The following is a 20,622-nucleotide window of genomic DNA, read 5'->3' on the forward strand; positions in this document are numbered from 1 at the left end:
TATTTAGGAAATAAGCGGTTTATAAAGACATGCTATTCACTTACATCGCGTATATAATTAAGGTGGCCTGCGGCATCTGCAAACACCGGTAGCAATTTACGGTATTATTGTGACCATGGCTAAATGCTTCAGAATGACAGAATCGTTTGCGGATGAAATTTTAAAATCGCAGATGTCCGTTCAACGAAACCAGCCAACTAAAACCGAATTTGAAGCGTTCAACGTTGCATGTTGATCCAATAAACTTATCCAGTCTTCGGAGTTACCGGCTTTCCAAAATGGTGGTTTTCTTGATGCTGTGGCAATGGATTTTTTGTACTATTATAGTAAACACGATACGCAATTAGTGGTGGCATGATATAACCGAACACATTTAACCATGTTCATGTGTGCACGTACATTCCAAATTTGGTGCTGGCCGTCTTGCGAATTATCGAATAGTAATTACTGATTATTGCTGTTCCGCCACAACAATGCAGGAATCATTGTCGAAAGGCTGAAAAAACGTAGCCTTGATCATTGAAAGGCCAATTACAAAACACAATTACGCTAACAAAACCCCTAAAATAACTGTTTCGACATATAAGGGAGTATTCTATTCGTCGGTGCCGAGCTGGTCTCTCGACAACAAGGAAGTAATTATCGAAGATTCCCGGCTTAATCTTCGTGTTGCGACTAATTTCACGAATTCAACGAACCATCCATGACCTTCCACAGTCAATTGTCCCGTGTTTGGTTTTTCAGCGAAGCCGTGTTCGAATCGATTTGTTGAACGTCTCAGCAAATGCCGTCATCCCGCCAAATTAACCAGCACAATTAGTTTTGATGATGAAACGAAAGGAACCCAGAAAGTCCAATTTAACATTCTCGTAGTGGAATGTCTTCGTTTTCAAACCTGAGGAGTATTTTGTAAAATAAGCAATCGAATCCTGTTTGAGAACTCGATCTGGCCGATGTCATTCAGCTCACGTATTTCACGTATCCTGTCAACAAATTAAAAGTTAATATTAAATCTTGAAAGGGGATTATTATTGACCCTGTTAATCATCGCTTGACACCTTGGGAGATAATTTCGCCAATTATCTCGAACGCCGCGCGAGTGCAAATATGAAATTTTCACCGGATAATTGCCAATCAACTTATCAATCCGATGCAACCACCGTCCCGATCGCTAATTAAATAAAGCATTTTGCGAGGGATTTACTTTACGATACCGTTTATTGGGCCATTTTCAATGCAAGGACGACGCAGGTTTTTATCACATCCTGTTATTGATGTATTTTTTGCTCATGCTGGGAAATCTACTGATCCCACAAAAATTCTTTATAGATACATTGAACATACAAAATATGTATAAAGCACCTTTTTGATTACACTAGATAGTTTAGACTAGCTTTTGAAAGCATCCCTCATAAACTCTATAAATTTCCCGCCTCCCGGACGAAGTCACGGGTACAGCTGGTTAATCATAGAATTAATTTAAATTAAAAGAATTATTCTTTTAATAAAATGATTATGTCTTTTAGTTATTTCTTACGTTTTTAGTAATTTTTTTGGAATCCAGGAAGAATTAGAATTAGTTATTTTTACTTTTTTATTGATTTTTCAGAAAATTAGTATTAATAAAAAAATAAAAATGCATAAAGTTAAGGTGAAACTATGTAATTTAATCAGTATGAATTTAATCGCATGGATTATATCCTATAAATTTTAATTGTATGGAAATTGATCGCATAGAAAATGATCATATATATTTTGATCGTATGGAAAATGATCGTATGTATTTTAATCGTATGGAAAATGATCGTATGAATTTTAATCGTATGGAATATGTTCATATGGATTTTGATCGTATGGAAAATGATCATATGGATTTTGATCGTACGGATTTTCATCGTATGGAAAATGATCGTATGGAATTAGGTCACTACGTTTTTAGTAATTTCTCACGTTTTTAATAAATTTTTGAGATTTTAGTAGTTTTTTACGTTTTTAGTAAATTTTTACGTTTTTCGTAACATCGTTATGTTTATATATATATACTGTATGTATATATATTTCTTTAAGGCTACCGTACAAAATACGTGTAACAAAATATTGTTGGTTCAGCAAAAGCAATTAAATAGCACCTTTTTGATTACATTAGCTAGTTTAAACTAGCTTTTGAAAGCAGCCTCTTGGGCATCTCTCATACTGGTCCAACATGATGGTAAAACGTCTTACTGTGATGGTCACTCATAACTCTATAAATTTCCCGAAAGTAATCCAGATATGAATTTTCAATGACATATGTCTTAAAGAAAATGTTGGGTAACGAGGTCTTTATACCTTTCCTTTATGTTTTCCAAAATATTTTTTTCAATCATGTTAAAGGCGTTTTAAGCTTCTTCCTTTCTTTCTATTCTTTAATTGACATTTAATTTTGTAATTAAAAACATTTATTGGGACATTTTCAATGTAAGGACGACGATGGTTTTTGTCACATCCTGTTATTGATGTATGTTTTCCCCTTATTGGGAAATCTACTGATCACACAAAAATTCATTATAGATACATTGAACATACAAAATACGTATAACAAAATATTGTGGGTTCAGCAAAAGCAATTAAATAGCAACTTTTTTATTACACTAGCTAGTTTAGACTAGCTTTTGAAAGCAGCCTCTTGGGCATCTCTCATACTGGTCCAACATGATGGTACAACGTCTTACTGTGATGGTCACTCATAACTATAAATTTCCCGAAAGTAATCCGGAAAGAATATGAAAGAAAATGATGAGTAATGAGGTATTTATACCTTTCTTTTATGTTTTTTTCTATTCTTTAATTGACATTTAATTTTTTAGTTAAAAACATTTATTGGGACATTTTCAATGTAAGGACGACGTTGGTTTTTGTCACATCCTGCTATTGTATGTAAGTTTTACACTTAATTGGGAAATATTGAAATGATCACACTAGATAACAAATTTCAACTTTATAGATACAATGAACATACAAAAATACAGATAACAATATACTGGTGTGTATAATATAATCTTACTTTCTCATATTCCTTCTTTCTTTCTTTGAAATATTCTGAAAGAACCTATTACTATCCTGGTCACTTACACTATCGTAAATTTTCGAAAAGTATGTATACTACACCTAACGTCTTGGAGAAGATGTTGGTTGGGCAATGGGGACTTAATAGTTTGCTTTTGTGTTTCACAAATGCAACCATTTTAAATGTATTTTAAATGTATACATACATACATAAAGTTTGATTGTTACTCCATTGGCAACAATATGTGAAAAGTACAAATTTTCATTTTTCATTCCGGAAAACATGGGATCCTTAATAATTTATTAAATGCCCATATGTACAATTAAAGTAAATTTTCGATTCATAAATGTTTTTTATCCCCATTTAATAGTCAAATTTTCTCATACATTAAAGGGAGACAGATAATAATCATAATCCCAAGTCATATTATTAATTAGTATCATAAAATAAGTCATAATATGACTTTACCATTTTTGAAGAAGGCAAGAAACAAAGGATAATTGTCTGTAGGACATGAGACACAAATCATCTGTAACACGCGTTAAAATTTCCGCCATCAGTCCCCGTGCAAATATGGTGATGATCTAAGATCAGGTCAGGGTTGCGATGAGTCCAACCTTCGAGATAGTCATTTAGATTGCGCCGTAATCTGATGGGTTGACGATCGATTTTTGCCTCGATTCAAAGAACATCTCATCTTCGTCGATGTCGTGAAAGCCGGTACGGCCAGATACCTAATCTGCAACGTTAACATCGTGATAGGGAATGGAAACAGGGCCGGGACCGATCCCGGGATTAATTGGAGGCGCTAGCGGCGGCGCGCCGTGTCGGTAAGGTCAGGGCCTGGTCGGCCGCGCCGTCGAGTTACTGACCTCTGCGGAAGGAAGGAAAAGTGGGGACCATCTCCGCGGCGGAGTCGCCGGCCCGGCATCACCGGGACCTCGCATTTGGCGTTTGACTGGACGCGCGCGTTGACTGCGTTCGTCGTACTGCACGGCGTACGGGCTGATTGATTTGTTGTGAGTGCGAGTAGCGGTCGTACCTGGCCGGTGGTTTTTCGTGGAACGGGAGACCGGACGGTACGATTTTGGATTTCGACGCTCACCGACGCCTGGATAACATCACCGACGAGCCAGTGATTTGGCCTGTTGTGTTTTCAGTTATTGGGTAAGTTCCAGGTGTAAATTACCAAAAGACATATTTTCAAATTTTGGTATAATAAATATTTTTATATTATTTTTTTTTTATATATGTTCTGTTAATAATAATTGTAGTATTTTAAATATATTTTTATATATTTTTAGATATATTTTTTATAATAAATTTAATATTTTTCTCTTACACTTTTGATATTTTACAATTATCTGTTAATGTTTGTTCAATATCTCCAAGTTTTGTTAAAAAATGTAAATGAATTTTTTACAGTATTGAAACAAAGAATAAAAACATTGAATTTATTTAAAAAAAATTGTTAATTATTTACATTGTTTACAATTAGATTTTTTAAAAATATTTTGTTTCTTTATTTTTTTTTGTTTATTAAAATTATAATAAATAATTCAATTTATTTTTAAATTTTAAATTCACATGTTTTTTATATTGTGTAAATTAGTAAATACGTCTAAAAATTTCATTTTTATATATTTTTTACATTGTTTATATTATTTTACAATTCGATTTTTTATTGTTTTTCATATTTTAATTTTTTTATTTATTCTATATTAAATTTAATATATTTTTTTTATGCTTATTTAACTAAAAAAATATTTTTAAGCCTTTTGATATTTTACAATTATTTAATTGTTAATTTTTCTCCGAAATTTTAAATATTTAAAAAAATATATTAAATAAATAAATTAATATAGATATATATATATATATATCTATATTATATATATATATATATATATATATATATATATATATATATATATATATATATGTATATATATGTATATATTTTTAATATTTCAGTTCAAAATTATTTAATACATTTTATATTGTTTTATAATAGTATTTTTTATTATTAAATTATTATTTCATATTGTAAAATATGAATATGAATATTTTTAAACATTGATATCGACAATTAAAGTAAAAAGGATGAATTTATTTTAAAATTACTTTTTGCAGATTATTTATTTATTATTTTAAAAATTTTCATTCAATTTTTTATAATTATTTAAACTTTTGATTTTTGAACGTTTATGTTTATTTTATAATAATTTCTTATATACATATTTTATTTTTGTGTTTATTTTATTTAAATTTAATAAATTCTCTTATATATTTAACTTAAAAATTAATATATTTTAAAATTTTAAATATTTCAGTTTAAAATTTTAAATTATTATTTCATATTGTAAAATATGAATATGAATGTTTTTAAACATTGACATCGACAAATAAAGTAAAAAGGATGAATTTATTTTAAAATTGCTTTTTGCAGATTATTTATTTATTATTTTAAAAATTTTCATTCAATTTTTTATAATTATTTAAACTTTTGATTTTTGAACGTTTATGTTTATTTTATAATAATTTCTTATATACATACTTTATTTTTGTGTTTATTTTATTTAAATTTAATAAATTCTTATATATATTTAACTTAAAAATTAATATATTTTAAAATTTTAAATATTTCAGTTTAAAATTATTAAACACAAAATATTTAATAAATAAACTTTAAATAAACTTTTAATTTAGTTCAGATATTTCAAAATATTTAATAAATATATACATAATTGAATTTATGAAAAAAAAAAAATAATAATAATTAACAAAGAATAAATAAGTTTTATTTCATTATAATTTTTATATTTATTGTATGAATTTCAATTTGTATTAAGAATTTTGTATGGAAAAAGACAAAAATAAAGTACTCACAGAAGAAATATTTGTAAAAACGGTTATTTTATCTTGATTATTTGTTATTTTCAAATTTTTCATTAAATTTTTTATTATTTTTTAATATTCTGATTTTTGTACACGTGTAATTTATATAATAATTTTAATATTTTTTGTTGTACATTTAACTAAAAAATCAAAAAATATTTAACATTTGACACAATGTACATATTTTAATTTAAAAAATAAACAAATTTAGTCAATTTTACTGTTACTGTTAATAATATGCAATTTTTTAGAGTTTAATATTTTTTATAAGGAATATATATTTAATTTAAATTTTTACAGTATTAAGAAAAAAAAGTAAAAACGCTTAATTAATTTTAAAATTATATTTATATTTTACATTCAATTATAATTTAAAAAAATAAATTAATTTTTAATCTATTTTTTTAAATAAATCCAGAAAAATTATATATAAATAATGAAACTTTATTAAATTGTATAATACATGTCTACAATAGATTATTCTGTAAAAACAATGCTATTTAATATCTGTGAATAGAAATTTGCATAATTATGTTAAAATCATGATGTGGAAAATGTAATATGAAATATAACAGATACTGTAGCATTTTATAGACTAAACGAAGTTTTTTAATTGAGCACATAAAGATAATTAGTTGTCAATGCAAATTAATTTTGTGCTGCGAATAAATTAAATAATTTTATGTTTACCATAAAAGCTAAAATTGTAATAAAATTTCTCTATGTGAGACACATGCCCATTAATTAACTAAATGTTTCCTCGTACACACACGTAAATAAATACTGGTGCATTCCTCTTTTCTAAACAAAAATCCTGTTCATTCATAGTTAAATACGGTTTCACTTTGCGTTTAGGAAGTGGACAGGTAATGCGGTTATGGAGCTTGACCGAGGAAGTATTAATTCCGTTCTGGGATCCAGTCGGTTTCCAAAAAATCCACGATTTTCTATACAAAACTTAATAGAGGTGTGTTTGTTTTAATAATTCGTTTTGTTTACCTCGCCGGTACATGTATCGGTTTCACTTCACAAGTGTTTACTTTCTAAACGTAGAAATTTTTGCACACATGTCTTGTTAATTTCGTTTTTCCCAGAAATTTTCGGTACAAAGCCACGTCGAAATGGACGGAAGACAAAAGGCCACGGCTGAAAAGTGACTAAGTTATTTTTAATATCCGCCAGTTTTTCTAAATGTTCAATTAGTGCTCAGGCGGAGTCTAGTGTGGAAATAAAATTTAATGATTTAATTAAACTTCTTTTCTTTAATTAACGCAGATTCCTGCTGTGTTAAATTAAACTATTAAACATACCTAAATGCCGGTCTTTGTTGTCGTTTTTTCCTGCGGACCGTAGCATTTTTATTGGCCGCATTTTATTGCCGTTTATTTTTTCAAAAAAATAAATAAATAAAACGTTGAAACGACAGAAAAATGTCGGGCGGATTGCGGTTCATGTGAAATCAGTTTTCTATGACTAAACACAACAGAGGCGATTAATTTTGTTTTAAAAATAATAAATTCTAGGCACAGACAACACGTAACGCTATACTTGTAACGAAACACTTCCTTAAACATTCTGTCAATTAAACAAACCGTGGAAAAAAATTACAAATTACACCGATCACGTATCCTTTAACTGTGTACCAAAAAGGAAGTCCATAAATATTTTCATCCAAAACAAGAGAAACCCGATGGAATTGCGTCATTATAAATTATTTCTCTGTCGGTGTTTTTTTCTCTCTCTCCTTCTCCTCAATCAAAATCGGTAAATTGCTTCGAACGTTTGCTAATGAAGATTTACAAAGGTTTTAATTCATTAAATTGTGGCGACCTTTTCCAGCCGCTTCAAGGCTCCGTCGAAGATCGAACTCCATATTATTCCAAATATTGACTTTAATTACTGTCTTAAATTAATGGTCAGATGAATAATAAGTTTTTTTTATGAAGCACATCAACTCAACCGAATTTTTAGGCATTGACAACTTTGAGAAGAAGAATGGTAGATTTATGTCAATGTTTTAATGGATAAATTTATGGTTTACAGATTAATTTCACTTTATTTTGCTTAATATATTATTATTTTAAATCTTAATTAGATAAACAAAACAATTACTCTATCTTATATTGATCAACGGTTTGTTAAAATGAACATAAAAGTGTGATTATTATTGATTTGTCTATAACTTATTAATTCATTGTAACAAACTAATAAAAACACTTCAAAAAGTAATAAAATAAAACTTAAATTTAATACAATTCTGCTCTTACAGATTAATGAAGATCTAAATCTTTCTTTTTCATTGGTATTAAAGAAATTTTTTTTTTAAAAATCTCATCAGTTCAGCAGAATTTTTTAGACATTGATAACTCTAAGAGAGGAATAATTGTTCTGTTTGGTGGATAAATTGTTGATTTAACATCAACTTTGTCTTATTTTATTTAACGTCAAGGATATATTCCAAATGAACACTGCTTTTCAGAACAGTTCAAGGAGTAATATATTTATTTAAATTTTATACAATTCTACTTTTAAGGATTGATGAGGATTTAAATCTTCTTTTTTTCCTTGGTATTAAAGAATTTTTTTCTAAAAGAAAAATGAAGACTTGCAGATAAGAAATAATGGACTTATGGTTTTCTTTAGTGGACAAATTGTTGATTCCTAGATAAATTTAGTCTTATTGTATAAACATTTTTTCAGTGGTTCAGGGAATAATGATGATTCCCCATACAGATTCCTCAATATTCTATAATTTGTGTAAGTACTTAAATAAACTAAGAAGAACAGTTCAAGGAGTAATGACATCTATTTAAATTTCAAACAATTGTCCTTTTAAGGATTGATCTAAGATTTAAATATATTTTTTTCCTTGATATTAAAGAATTTTTTTCTGAAAAATCTCATCAGTTCAGCAGAATTTTTTAGACATTGACAACTTTAAGAGAGGAATAATTGTTCAGTGTGGTGGATAAATTGTTGATTTCAACATTTATTTTGTCTTATTTTATTTAACATCAAGGATTTATTTCAAATGAACACTGCTTTTCAGAAGAGTTCAAGGAGTAATATATCTATTTAAATTTTATACAATTTTGCTTTTAAGGGTTGATGAGGATTTAAATATTCTCTTTTTCCTTGGTATTAAAGAATTTTTTTCTAAAAAAAATGACGACTTGAAGAAGAGAAATAATCGATTTATGGTAATCTTTGGTGGACAAGTTGTTGATTCCTAGATAAATTTAGTCTTATTGTATAAAAATTATTCAGTGGTTCAGGGAATAATGATGATTCCCCATACAGATTTTTCAATAATCTATAATTTATGTAAGTACTTAAATAAACTAAGAAGAACAGTTCAAGGAGTAATGACATTTATTTAAATTTCATATAATTGTCCTTTTAAGGATTGATCTAAGATTTAAATATATTTTTTTCCTTGATATTAAAGAATTTTTTTCTGAAAAATCTCATCAGTTCAGCAGAATTTTTTAGACATTGACAACTTTAAGAGATGAATAATTGTTCTGTTTGGTGGATAAATTGTTGATTTCAACATTAATTTTGTCTTATTTTATTTAACATCAAGGATATATTCCAAATGAACACTGCTTTTCAAAACAGTTCAAGGAGTAATATATTTATTTAAATTTTATACAATTCTGCTTTTAAAGATTGATGAGGATTTAAATCTTCTCTTTTTCCTTGGTATTAAAGAATTTTTTTCTAAAAAAATGACAACTTGAAGAAAAAAAATAATGGATTTATAGTTTTCTTTGGTGGACCATTTGTTGATTCTTAGATAAATTTAGTCTTTTTGTATAAACATTTTTTCTGTGGTTCAGATAATAATAATGAATCCCCATACAGATTCTTCAATATTCCGTAATTTATGTCTTACTTAAATAAGCTAAGAATAACAGTTCATGGAATAATGACTTCTATTTAAATTTCATACAATTCTCCTTTTAAGGATTGATCTAAGATTTAAATGTTTTTTTCCTTGTAATTAGAGAACTTTTTTTTAAAAATCCATTTGAATTTTTTAGACATTGACAACCTGAAGTAGGGGTTGATGGACAAATTGATGAGTCCTAGATTAATTTCACCTTATCCTATTTAACAAATTCCCAGTGCGTAACTTAATAGTACCTCATATTCGTCTAATAGTCACCCGTGATACTGTAATAGTATACATTTGTAACACGAAGCTTGTTTAGTAAATTACCCACCATAAAAACACGACCTTCCACAACTTTTACTATTCCATTAAAGTTTTTATTAAATTATATAACTGTTCCGCCGGTCAATCGGCCACAAACAATTATTAACGAATAATGCACATAGCATATTAATGGACACTAGATTATTTCCAGCAAATGTGCTTATTAAAGTGAGGGCGAAGGCGAAACGGTTGATTTCTTCATTTGCCGACCGACGGTGGATGAAAGACCAAGGCTAGGAAATACAATGAACAGAAGGGGGAAAAACCAGTTCCCGTGGAAAACAAAATTAAATATAAATACCTCGGAGGCAGCAAAAAGCTTTGAAATGCCTTTTCAGCTTAGGTCTATATTAGAGTGCTGAAGCAAGCGATCCATTACCTTTTTTTGATGCGTTTTCTGTCCTTTCCTTAGTGTTTTAATGGTTTTGTGTAAATAATAATGAAATGACTCGTGCAATTTCACGATTTTATGCACTTGAAACAAGTTGCAGCGTTGAATATTCATAATTGCTATTGTAACAGGAAATATTTTTAGTACGAAATGTCACAAACTAGTCCTATAAATCTCTCCGGAATCAAATGCCCATTATTCTTTTGTGCAAAATTGCATGTTGTCGACAAAAAGTAAACCACATCACTAACTCACTCGGCAAACTTGTTCCTTAATTAGCCACGGAATTAATTTGCATTTGATTGTAATTTAGAATTTTTATAATAACAGATATAAATAATGATGTCATTTGTAATAATAATAATAATAACAATAATTTATATATGTACGTGTGGTAAGCGGTATCGTGTCATAATCGAAGTCGAAGAGTAGGACTGCATATATTTACTTAAATTAATTGAATTAATTTAAAAAATTAATGCTGAATTGATTATTAGGAAGGAATCTGTAGTAAACGAGGCAAATTATTCTGCATCCTTTTATAATGACATATATCTGTTAATAATTTATTAAGAAGGGTAATTTAAATAATTTCAATTTAGTTTTACTCGTTTGACTAATGCAATAATGAAATATTATAATTTATTCACAGGCAAGTTCCTTCAAGTACGGCATTTGTAAAATTATATTAAAGTTGTGTAATGAAAAAATATAAAAAATAAAGGAATCTACCAACATAATGCTTATAAAACCATGAAGAAGATTATTAATAGTATATTATTAAAATTACCATTAATATATATAATGTAAAATTTTGTCCTTGTTCATACTGTTTTTCTACAATCGCGTTTATTTTTAAGTTTAATTATAATATAAAAAAGAAATTTTATTAAAAACAAAGGATTAAAACTAAAGTTCGTCTGATTTTTCATGTTTTTAAAACCATAAACTAAAACAATTTTATTATAACATATTTTTAACCAAAATATTAGTGCATTTTTATCAAAAACAGTATATCATCAAATATCTTTCTTTTTCATTTATTTCTTTTGATCAAGTAAACCAAGGAACAAAATGTCATAAATATCTCACAGTTCTCATATATTTTTCATATTATATATTCTTATAATGTATTTTTAGTTTCAATAAGCCAGAATCTGATATTCTCAGTTATTTTTAACATTTTATAAATTAAACTTTCCTCTTAAATCTTAAACCAATACTCACAACAGATATTCTGAATTTGTTAAATAACTCACATTTTAATCCATGTCTTAAAAAAGGTGATATTAATTTTGTTAAGCCACTAACTAATATTCTCATTTCACACTAGTTGACGAGAAGACACATTTTCAATGAAAAAATGTGACGTTCAATTTTGATAAGCCACTAACTAATATTCTTAGTTTTATTCCAGGTTTTAGTTAGCATAGCTAATCAGAGGACATATTTTCATCGAAAAAATGTGATTTTTAATTTTCTTAAGCTACTAACTAATATTCTAAGATATTTTTTACATTTTAATCCATGGTTTAGTTACTTTAGTTAATTTGAAAACGAATTTTTATCTGACAAATGTGATTTTTAATATTTTCAAGTCACTATCTGATATTCTCAGATTTTTGTCATATTTTATTCCATGATTTTGTTAGGCAATCAGAAGACGTAATATTTTCAGAAAAATGTCATTTTAATTTTGTTTTGCCACTATCTGATATTCTCAAATATTATTCAAATTTTATTACATGATTTAGTTAGATTAGTTAATCAGAGAACATATTTTCATCGAAAAAATATGATTTTTAAATTTGTTAATCTACAACTAATATTCTAAGATATTTTTTACATTTTAATCCATGGTTTAGTTACTTTAGTTAATTTGAAAACGAATTTTTATCTGACAAATGTGATTTTCAATATTTTTAAGTCACTATCTGATATTCTCAGATTTTTGTCATATTTTATTCCATGATTTTGTTAGGCAATCAGAAGACGTAATATTTTCAGAAAAATGTCATTTTAATTTTGTTTTGCCACTATCTGATATTCTCAGATATTATTCAAATTTTATTACATGATTTAGTTAGATTAGCTAATCAGAGGACATAGTTTTATCAGAAAAATGTGATTTTTAATTTTGTTAAGCCGCTATCTGATATCCCAGATATTTTTCAAATTTTATTTATTTATTTTAAGTCACCTAATCAGAATACATATTTTTATCAGAAATGAGAGAAATAATTTTTAATTTTTTTATGCCACTGTCTGATATTCTCATATACTTTAATCCATAATTAGTTAAACAAAAGACATATTTTCATTAGAGAAGTGTGATTTTTAATTTAGTTAAGCCACTATGTGATATTCTTAAATAATTTTCAAATTTTATTTCATATTTTAGTTGGCTTAATTGATTTGAAGATATATGGTCATTGGAAAAATGTAATGTTTAATTTTGTTAAGCAGTTAACTGAGATATTTTTTCATATTTTAATCCCTGTTTTATTTGGTTCAGCTGATAGAAGTAATTCTTTAATTGGAAGGCCAGAATCTAATATCTTCAAATATTTCTCAGATAATTTATTTTAGGATTTAATTAGCTTAGTAAATCAGATTGATACTTCCATTAGAAAAATGTATCTTAAATTTTCAGATACTTTTCACATTCTATTTCATGCTTTGATTAGCTTAACTATTCAGAAAGCATACTTTCATTAGAAAAGTGTGATTTTGTAATATATTTTATTAGTAGTTTACTCCTAACTCACTATTTGGCCATTTAAAAATTTAAAGAATATAAATATTATCAAGTGAATGTTCCAAACAGTTTCAAATGAAAGTTAAAATTTCTGTTAAAATTAATATTTCCTGTTTCTAAGCTTTAAAATATTATAATATTTTTATTTAATTTGACAAGAATTGAATAAGTTAAAGAAAGTTAAATCCATTAAAATTGCATATAGGCAATAAATTATACTAAAATGTATTATCAAATTAATTTAAAATGTTATAAAACGTTAAGATCCTTTTATAGGATGAATAGTTAAGTTAATTTAAATCTGTAATTATAGCCTGCACGAAATTACATTAATTACCCTTTAATACGTCTAAATTTGTTGTAAGGCAGCAATATCACATTACATGATATGTAGTTTAATAAATCCGTACTGCTGTGACCGCAACAAGACGCCAAGAGCCAGACAAAAGAAATCTATCGGGCACTAGACCGCATGCAAAAAAAAGTCCACGCGGCTTTGGCGAAAAAAATGGCAAAAAGCTTCCTATGGCGAGCAACAATACATGTCCTTGATCTTTGTACAAACACAGCGTACAAGCTGAATGCATCGAATCTAAAATACGCTGCTGGCCGCTGGTGGTCGCCCTTCTGGTCTTCCCTAAATGGTGAGGCCTTGGCACGTCGAAACGCACGAACCCGAACAACGGTCTCGTACCACGCCAACATCGGATCCGTTCTTCATTAAACCCTTTCTGTGTACGCCGCAATTCATCCTCCGACTTTCGTCGAAGGGTCCAGTGACGTAAACCGTTTCCGTCCGTCCAAAACAAACATCAGATGCAGAGGTGTGTGCGTTTTTCCGCAACCGCGGAAGTTCGAAAATAAAAATATATTTCTAAATATACAACCGACCCGGTAAAAACACTCACGCTTGATGTGATTCAAAACTGCTAATATTAGCTGAAGATAGGTCGCATCGTAGGTAAACAGTGGTTTTCGGTGCCAAGCTTCTGAGGTGAGACATAAATATTGTAAAGGTCAGGAATCCATATGATGCATTTATTGCTGATTTATAATAGGATTTAAGAGTCTATTCCGAGAAATCTAAAATGAGTCCCCTTGAGAGATGCATCTACAGATGTTTGCGATTGTTTTTATTAAAATCCGCTTTATCTTAAACGATTCTGCAGCTAAAACCGGCTTTGAATTTATTTATATTATGATAATAAACATGAAAATGGTCCTTGGTGGGTATTAGTAACAATATTCGATTGTCTTTTGTGTAAGCTTATTATTGCTGGATGTAAAATTGACATGATCAACCTTCCTGCAGTAACCTTCAGGTTAAATAACCATGAATAGAACAATTTCAAATGAAGATGTGCCATACAAATTATAATATTAATAAAAATTAATATTAATTGTTATTCTGTGCAGTAATTTTGGTTTTAACCGAAGCGTTGAAGGTTAATTTTGGATACTGGAAGAGGTAATTTACGTCCACAAGCAAATTTTTATTTATATTTTAATAAATATTTTTGTATTAAACATTTACTCATTCTAACTGTGCTATTTATCACATCGCCAATAAAAAATCCATTAAGGAATTTATCAAAAATAGTTTAAAACATTAAAGAAAGAAAATAATTGGTGTTTTAGTATTTCTCTGCTTATTTGTCTCCTTATTCTCCTGTTTGTGTGCCTCCTCCACGTTATTTTTGAGAATATGAAAGAAAAAAACTTTAGATGTTTTAGTACACCTTATCCTTCTTTTTCCTCTTCTTATTAATGAGTTTTTGAGAGACCTGTTTGCACAAATCATTATAAATGAGTTTTCAGAAATGAAGACATGAACTTCAGAAGGAATGCGAAGAAAAGATTGTTTAATAAATGAATTTTGTTAAGGAAAAAAAAGAATTGGTTTTTATTACATGTTATTCTTCTTGAAGAGATGTTTTGCTTTTTCATCACAACGCAGGATCAAATGTCGCATTAGAGACTGAAAAAGAGCTTCAAAATGTTAAATGGGATGTTATCCTCATCAATTCATTTTTGTCATTGTCTAATTTTTATGTTTAATTCTGAAAAGATTGATCATATTTTCAGTTCCAAGAACCAAAATTTTTTTCTCGTGTTAATAATTTATTTATAGAACAGTGGAAAAGATGATGTTTAGTTGAATAATGTTTAAAGCTTCACCTAATATTAATTTTGAAATATTGGTTGTAGGAAACAATTAATAAGGTCAATAGTTTTTAGGACTTAAAAATACTAATTAAAATATGTTTTCTTTTCTAGGTAAGTGAACAAACAATCCAAATACCATCTATATCGATCGGTAAGTGTTAAAACAAGATTAGTTAACAAGCTTCTAGAAGGTTGACTTCTATAAACGCACAGGAAGCAAGTTGTAAACTTACTTATAGTAAAAATAAGAAAATTTATCGACTAATTAAAGTGTCCCATAAACGAACGGATTGTAAATTAAATGGAACGGCAATTATGATCATAGAAAGCCGAAAATAATCATTTGGCGAGGTTCTACCAATTTGCCTACGACAAAACTAACGCACGCTGAACTTAACCGAAACTAATTCGCTTATTTAGCAGTGACTAATGATAGTTATTTACTTTCATTCGCAAAAGTAGATCGACCGGTGCGAATGGTACGGAGCAAACGAATGACATTGATGAAATTTAAGAGTGTCATGGGTCTTGCGCCCAACAGAAACATGAATAAGTGTCCCGCGTAACTTTTGCAACCGACTACAGTTAGAGAATGGCCGCGGGTGGTGTCGTTTTCCGGCTAAATTGAAACCGTAAGGTTTTGGTTTATTGTATTACCGGTCCCCCGGGAAAGTTGCTGAGCCAATTTTCAAGGTGTTAATGAAGAAATCAGTTCGCACACCGAGGATAAATTATTTCTGTTCGTCGTAGATTCGTTTATGAGCTAATGATGGTTATTAGTCACAAAGATGATGATCGAAACAAACCGGCAAATTGGCCAAAACTTTTCGCTTTTTGCATTATTCAGCCGTGTTCGGAATGCAATTTTAAAAAGAATCATGTAAGGTTACAAAAGGGTACCGGTTATAGCGGTAAAAGCAGTCAATTTCGTTGTACATTGACTCATTTCGACAGTGAAAACATTTCACAGGAAAACAACCGTTCCATCGTTTATTCGTACATCTTCCGTTAGGTTGCACTGTTTTGATGAAAATAAAAAAAAAAAACTGGTCGTTTCACATCCATGCAGTCATTTTATTGACTAATGCAAGATTATCGAGTGGTAATATTTATAATTACACCATGAAATCATTTAAGGCATCATTACTATGCCTTCGGCTTCTTGAAAAATGCTCCCACGCGGCTCGCTCCTATCAGCAATAAATCAACATCAAAACAATGGCTTCCTAAAAATGCATACAATGCATTTTCGAATAATTAAATTAATGATCGTTACAGGACTTATAAGGGCACTGCTAATATGACAACCGTAATTGATCGATGCAAGAAGAACTGCAAGATCATTTTTATTACATTGTGTTTTAGCAATAAATCTGGAGAGGATTAATTCCAAAGTGAGTTAATTTATATGTTTTAAATAAAAGATTGTAAAACTTTCAAAACTAGATTAGACAAAATCCGGAGAAAAAATATTAAAATTAGTGAAAACAGTTGATTCATAATTTGTTTATTACATCTTATTCTTCTTCTTTCTCTTAAGATTTTGCACAAATAATCACGTTCGAAAAGTTTTCAAAGAAGATGATATATACTTCAGCGAAAGACATGAAAAAATTATTTACCAATTGAGTTATTCTTAAAGAAAAAAAAAACTTGTGTTTGCACAATTAATTAGAACAGACAATAAAGACATGAATTTCAGAAGAAATATGAAGGAAGGATTGTATTATATGATGAAGATATGAATTTCAAAAGAAAGATGAAGAAGAGATGATCTTTTATTAAAGGATTTTAATAATTGTTTTTTTTTAAGATAAAAACATGAATTCCAAAAGAAACAATGAGAAAATATTGTTCAACAAATGAACTTTTATTAAAGAAAAAGACATGATGTTAGAGTAAACTTCTTCTTTTTTGTCTTCTTATTTGGAAGACTTGTTTGGACAAATGATTATAGAGTTTTTAAAGGTGAAGATAAGAAGAAACAGGATGAAATCTGTGTTTAACAAAGAACAGTGTTTATTAAAGAAAAAAGTACAGATGCTTTAATAAACTCCATTCTTTCTCCTTTTGTTATTGAGACTTCCGAGGACCTGTTAGCACAAATAATTATAACAGTGGAGGCACGAGCTTCAGAAGAAATGTGGAGGGAATATTATTTCACAAAAAATGTTTATTAAAGAAAAGACGAACTCATATTTTATTACTTTTATCTCTCCATTTATTCTTCTTCTTTCTCTTCTTATTTGTAAGATTTTGAAAGACATGTTTGTACAAATAATTATAAAAGAAGAGTTTCCAACTTTAGGAAATATTGTTTAACAAATTAATTTTTAATGTTTTACAATTTTTGAGGTAAAATTGGGTTAGAAAACGTTTTGTATTACACAAAAATTATAGGACAACAATTTTCCTCTAGAGCTTAGTGTAGCAAATTATTTAATGTAAAAATCCCATTGATTTGATACATTGAATGCTAAATGTTGTAACAGGTTCGAAGCAGATGTTTCATTGTACAATTAATTAGAACAGACGATAAAGACATGAATTTCAGAAGAAATATGAAGGAAGGATTGTATTATATGAAGAAGACATGAATTTCAAAAGAAAGATGAAGAAGAGATGATCTTTTATTAAAGGATCTTAATAATTGTTTTTTTTTTAAGATAAAAACATGAATTCCAAAAGAAACAATAAGAAAATATTGTTCAACAAATGAACTTTTATTAAAGAAAAAGACATAATTTTAGAGTATTCTTCTTGTTTTTTGTCTTCTTATTTAGAAGACTTGTTTGGATAAATGATTATAAAGAGAGTTTTTAAAGGTGAAGATATGAAGAAACAGGATGAAAAGTGTATTTAACAAATGAACTTTTATTAAAGGAAAAAGAACAGATGTTCTAATAATATCCATTCTTTGTCTTCCTCCTTTTGTTATTGAGACTTTCAAGGACCTGTTAGCACAAATAATTATAACAGTGGAGGCACGAGCTTCAGAAGAAATGTGGAGGGAATATTATTTCACAAAAAATGTTTATTAAAGAAAAGAAGAACTGATATTTTATTACTTTTATCTCTCCATTTATTCTCCTTATTTCTCTTCTTATTTGTAAGATTTTGAAAGACATGTTTGTACAAATAATTATAAAAAAAGAGTTTCCAACTTTAGGAAATATTGTTTAACAAATTAATTTTTAATGTTTTACAATTTTTGAGGTAAAATTGGGTTAGAAAACGTTTTGCATTGCACAAAAATTATAGGAGAACAATTTTCCTCTAGAGCTTAGTGTAGCAAATTATTTAATGTAAAAATCCCATTGATTTGATACATTGAATGCTAAATGTTGTAACAGGTTCGAAGCAGATGTTTCATTGTACAATTAATTAGAACAGACGATAAAGACATGAATTTCAGAAGAAATATGAAGGAAGGATTGTATTATATGAAGAAGACATGAATTTTAAAAGAAAGATGAAGAAGAAATGATCTTTTATTAAAGGATCTTAATAATTGTTTTTTTTTAAGATAAAAACATGAATTCCTAAAGAAACAATAAGAAAATATTGTGCAACAAATGATCTTTTATTAAAGAAAAAGACATAATTTTAGAGTATTCTTCTTCTTTTTCGTCTTCTTATTTAGAAGACTTGTTTGGATAAATGATTATAAAGAGAGTTTTTAAAGGTGAAAATATGAAGAAACAGGATGAAAAGTGTATTTAACAAATGAACTTTTATTAAAGGAAAAAGAACAGATGTTCTAATAATATCCATTCTTTGTCTTCCCCCTTTTGTTATTGAGACTTTCAAGGACCTGTTAGCACAAATAATTATAACAGTGGAGGCACGAGCTTCAGAAGAAATGTGGAGGGAATATTATTTCACAAAAAATGTTTATTAAAGAAAAGACGAACTGATATTTTATTACTTTTATCTCTCCATTTATTCTTCTTATTTCTCTTCTTATTTGTAAGATTTTGAAAGACATGTTTGTACAAATAATTATAAAAAAAGAGTTTCCAACTTTAGGAAATATTGTTTAACAAATTAATTTTTAATGTTTTACAATTTTTGAGGTAAAATTGGGTTAGAAAACGTTTTGTATTGCACAAAAATTATAGGACAACAATTTTCCTCTAGAGCTTAGTGTAGCAAATTATTTAATGTAAAAATCCCATTGATTTGATACATTGAATGCTAAATGTTGTAACAGGTTCGAAGCAGATGTTTCATTGTACAATTAATTAGAACAGACGATAAAGACATGAATTTCAGAAGAAATATGAAGGAAGGATTGTATTATATGAAGAAGACATGAATTTCAAAAGAAAGATGAAGAAGAGATGATCTTTTATTAAAGGATCTTAATAATTGTTTTTTTTTTAAGATAAAAACATGAATTCCAAAAGAAACAATAAGAAAATATTGTTCAACAAATAAACTTTTATTAAAGAAAAAGACATAATTTTAGAGTATTCTTCTTCTTTTTCGTCTTCTTATTTAGAAGACTTGTTTGGATAAATAATTATAAAGAGAGTTTTTAAAGGTGAAAATATGAAGAAACAGGATGAAAAGTGTATTTAACAAATGAACTTTTATTAAAGGAAAAAGAACAGATGTTCTAATAATATCCATTCTTTGTCTTCCCCCTTTTGTTATTGAGACTTTCAAGGACCTGTTAGCACAAATAATTATAACAGTGGAGGCACGAGCTTCAGAAGAAATGTGGAGGGAATATTATTTCACAAAAAATGTTTATTAAAGAAAAGAAGAACTGATATTTTATTACTTTTATCTCTCCATTTATTCTTCTTATTTCTCTTCTTATTTGTAAGATTTTGAAAGACATGTTTGTACAATAATTATTAAAAGAAGAGTTTCCAACTTTAGGAAATATTGTTTAACAAATTAATTTTTAATGTTTTACAATTTTTGAGGTAAAATTGGGTTAGAAAACGTTTTGCATTGCACAAAAATTATAGGAGAACAATTTTCCTCTAGAGCTCAGTGTAACAAATTACTTAATGTAAAAATCTCATTGATTTGATACATTGAATGCTAAATGTTGTAACAGGTTCGAAGCAGATGTTTCATTGTACAATTAATTAGAACAGATGATAAAGACATGATAGATTAGCGAC

General features: G+C 28.1%; 1 protein-coding gene across 4 annotated transcripts in view; it reads left to right on the top strand.

Annotated features, from left to right (window-relative positions):
• LOC109595475 (uncharacterized) overlaps nt 1-20,622 on the top strand; it is a 142,262-nt gene that overhangs the window by 24,846 nt on the left and 96,794 nt on the right. For 3 of the 4 annotated variants that reach the window (XM_049968004.1, XM_049968008.1, XM_049968006.1), the window contains exon 1: nt 4,014-4,213. The exons of the other annotated variant lie outside the window; for it this stretch is intronic. The gene's annotated coding sequence lies outside the window, so the exon portion shown is untranslated. Of the gene's footprint in view, nt 1-4,013; nt 4,214-20,622 lie in introns of those variants that run through there. 4 annotated transcript variants of the gene reach the window in all.

The sequence above is a fragment of the Aethina tumida genome, chromosome 5 (assembly GCF_024364675.1).
Source record: "Aethina tumida isolate Nest 87 chromosome 5, icAetTumi1.1, whole genome shotgun sequence".
In the NCBI taxonomy this organism is placed as follows: Eukaryota; Metazoa; Arthropoda; class Insecta; order Coleoptera; family Nitidulidae; genus Aethina; species Aethina tumida.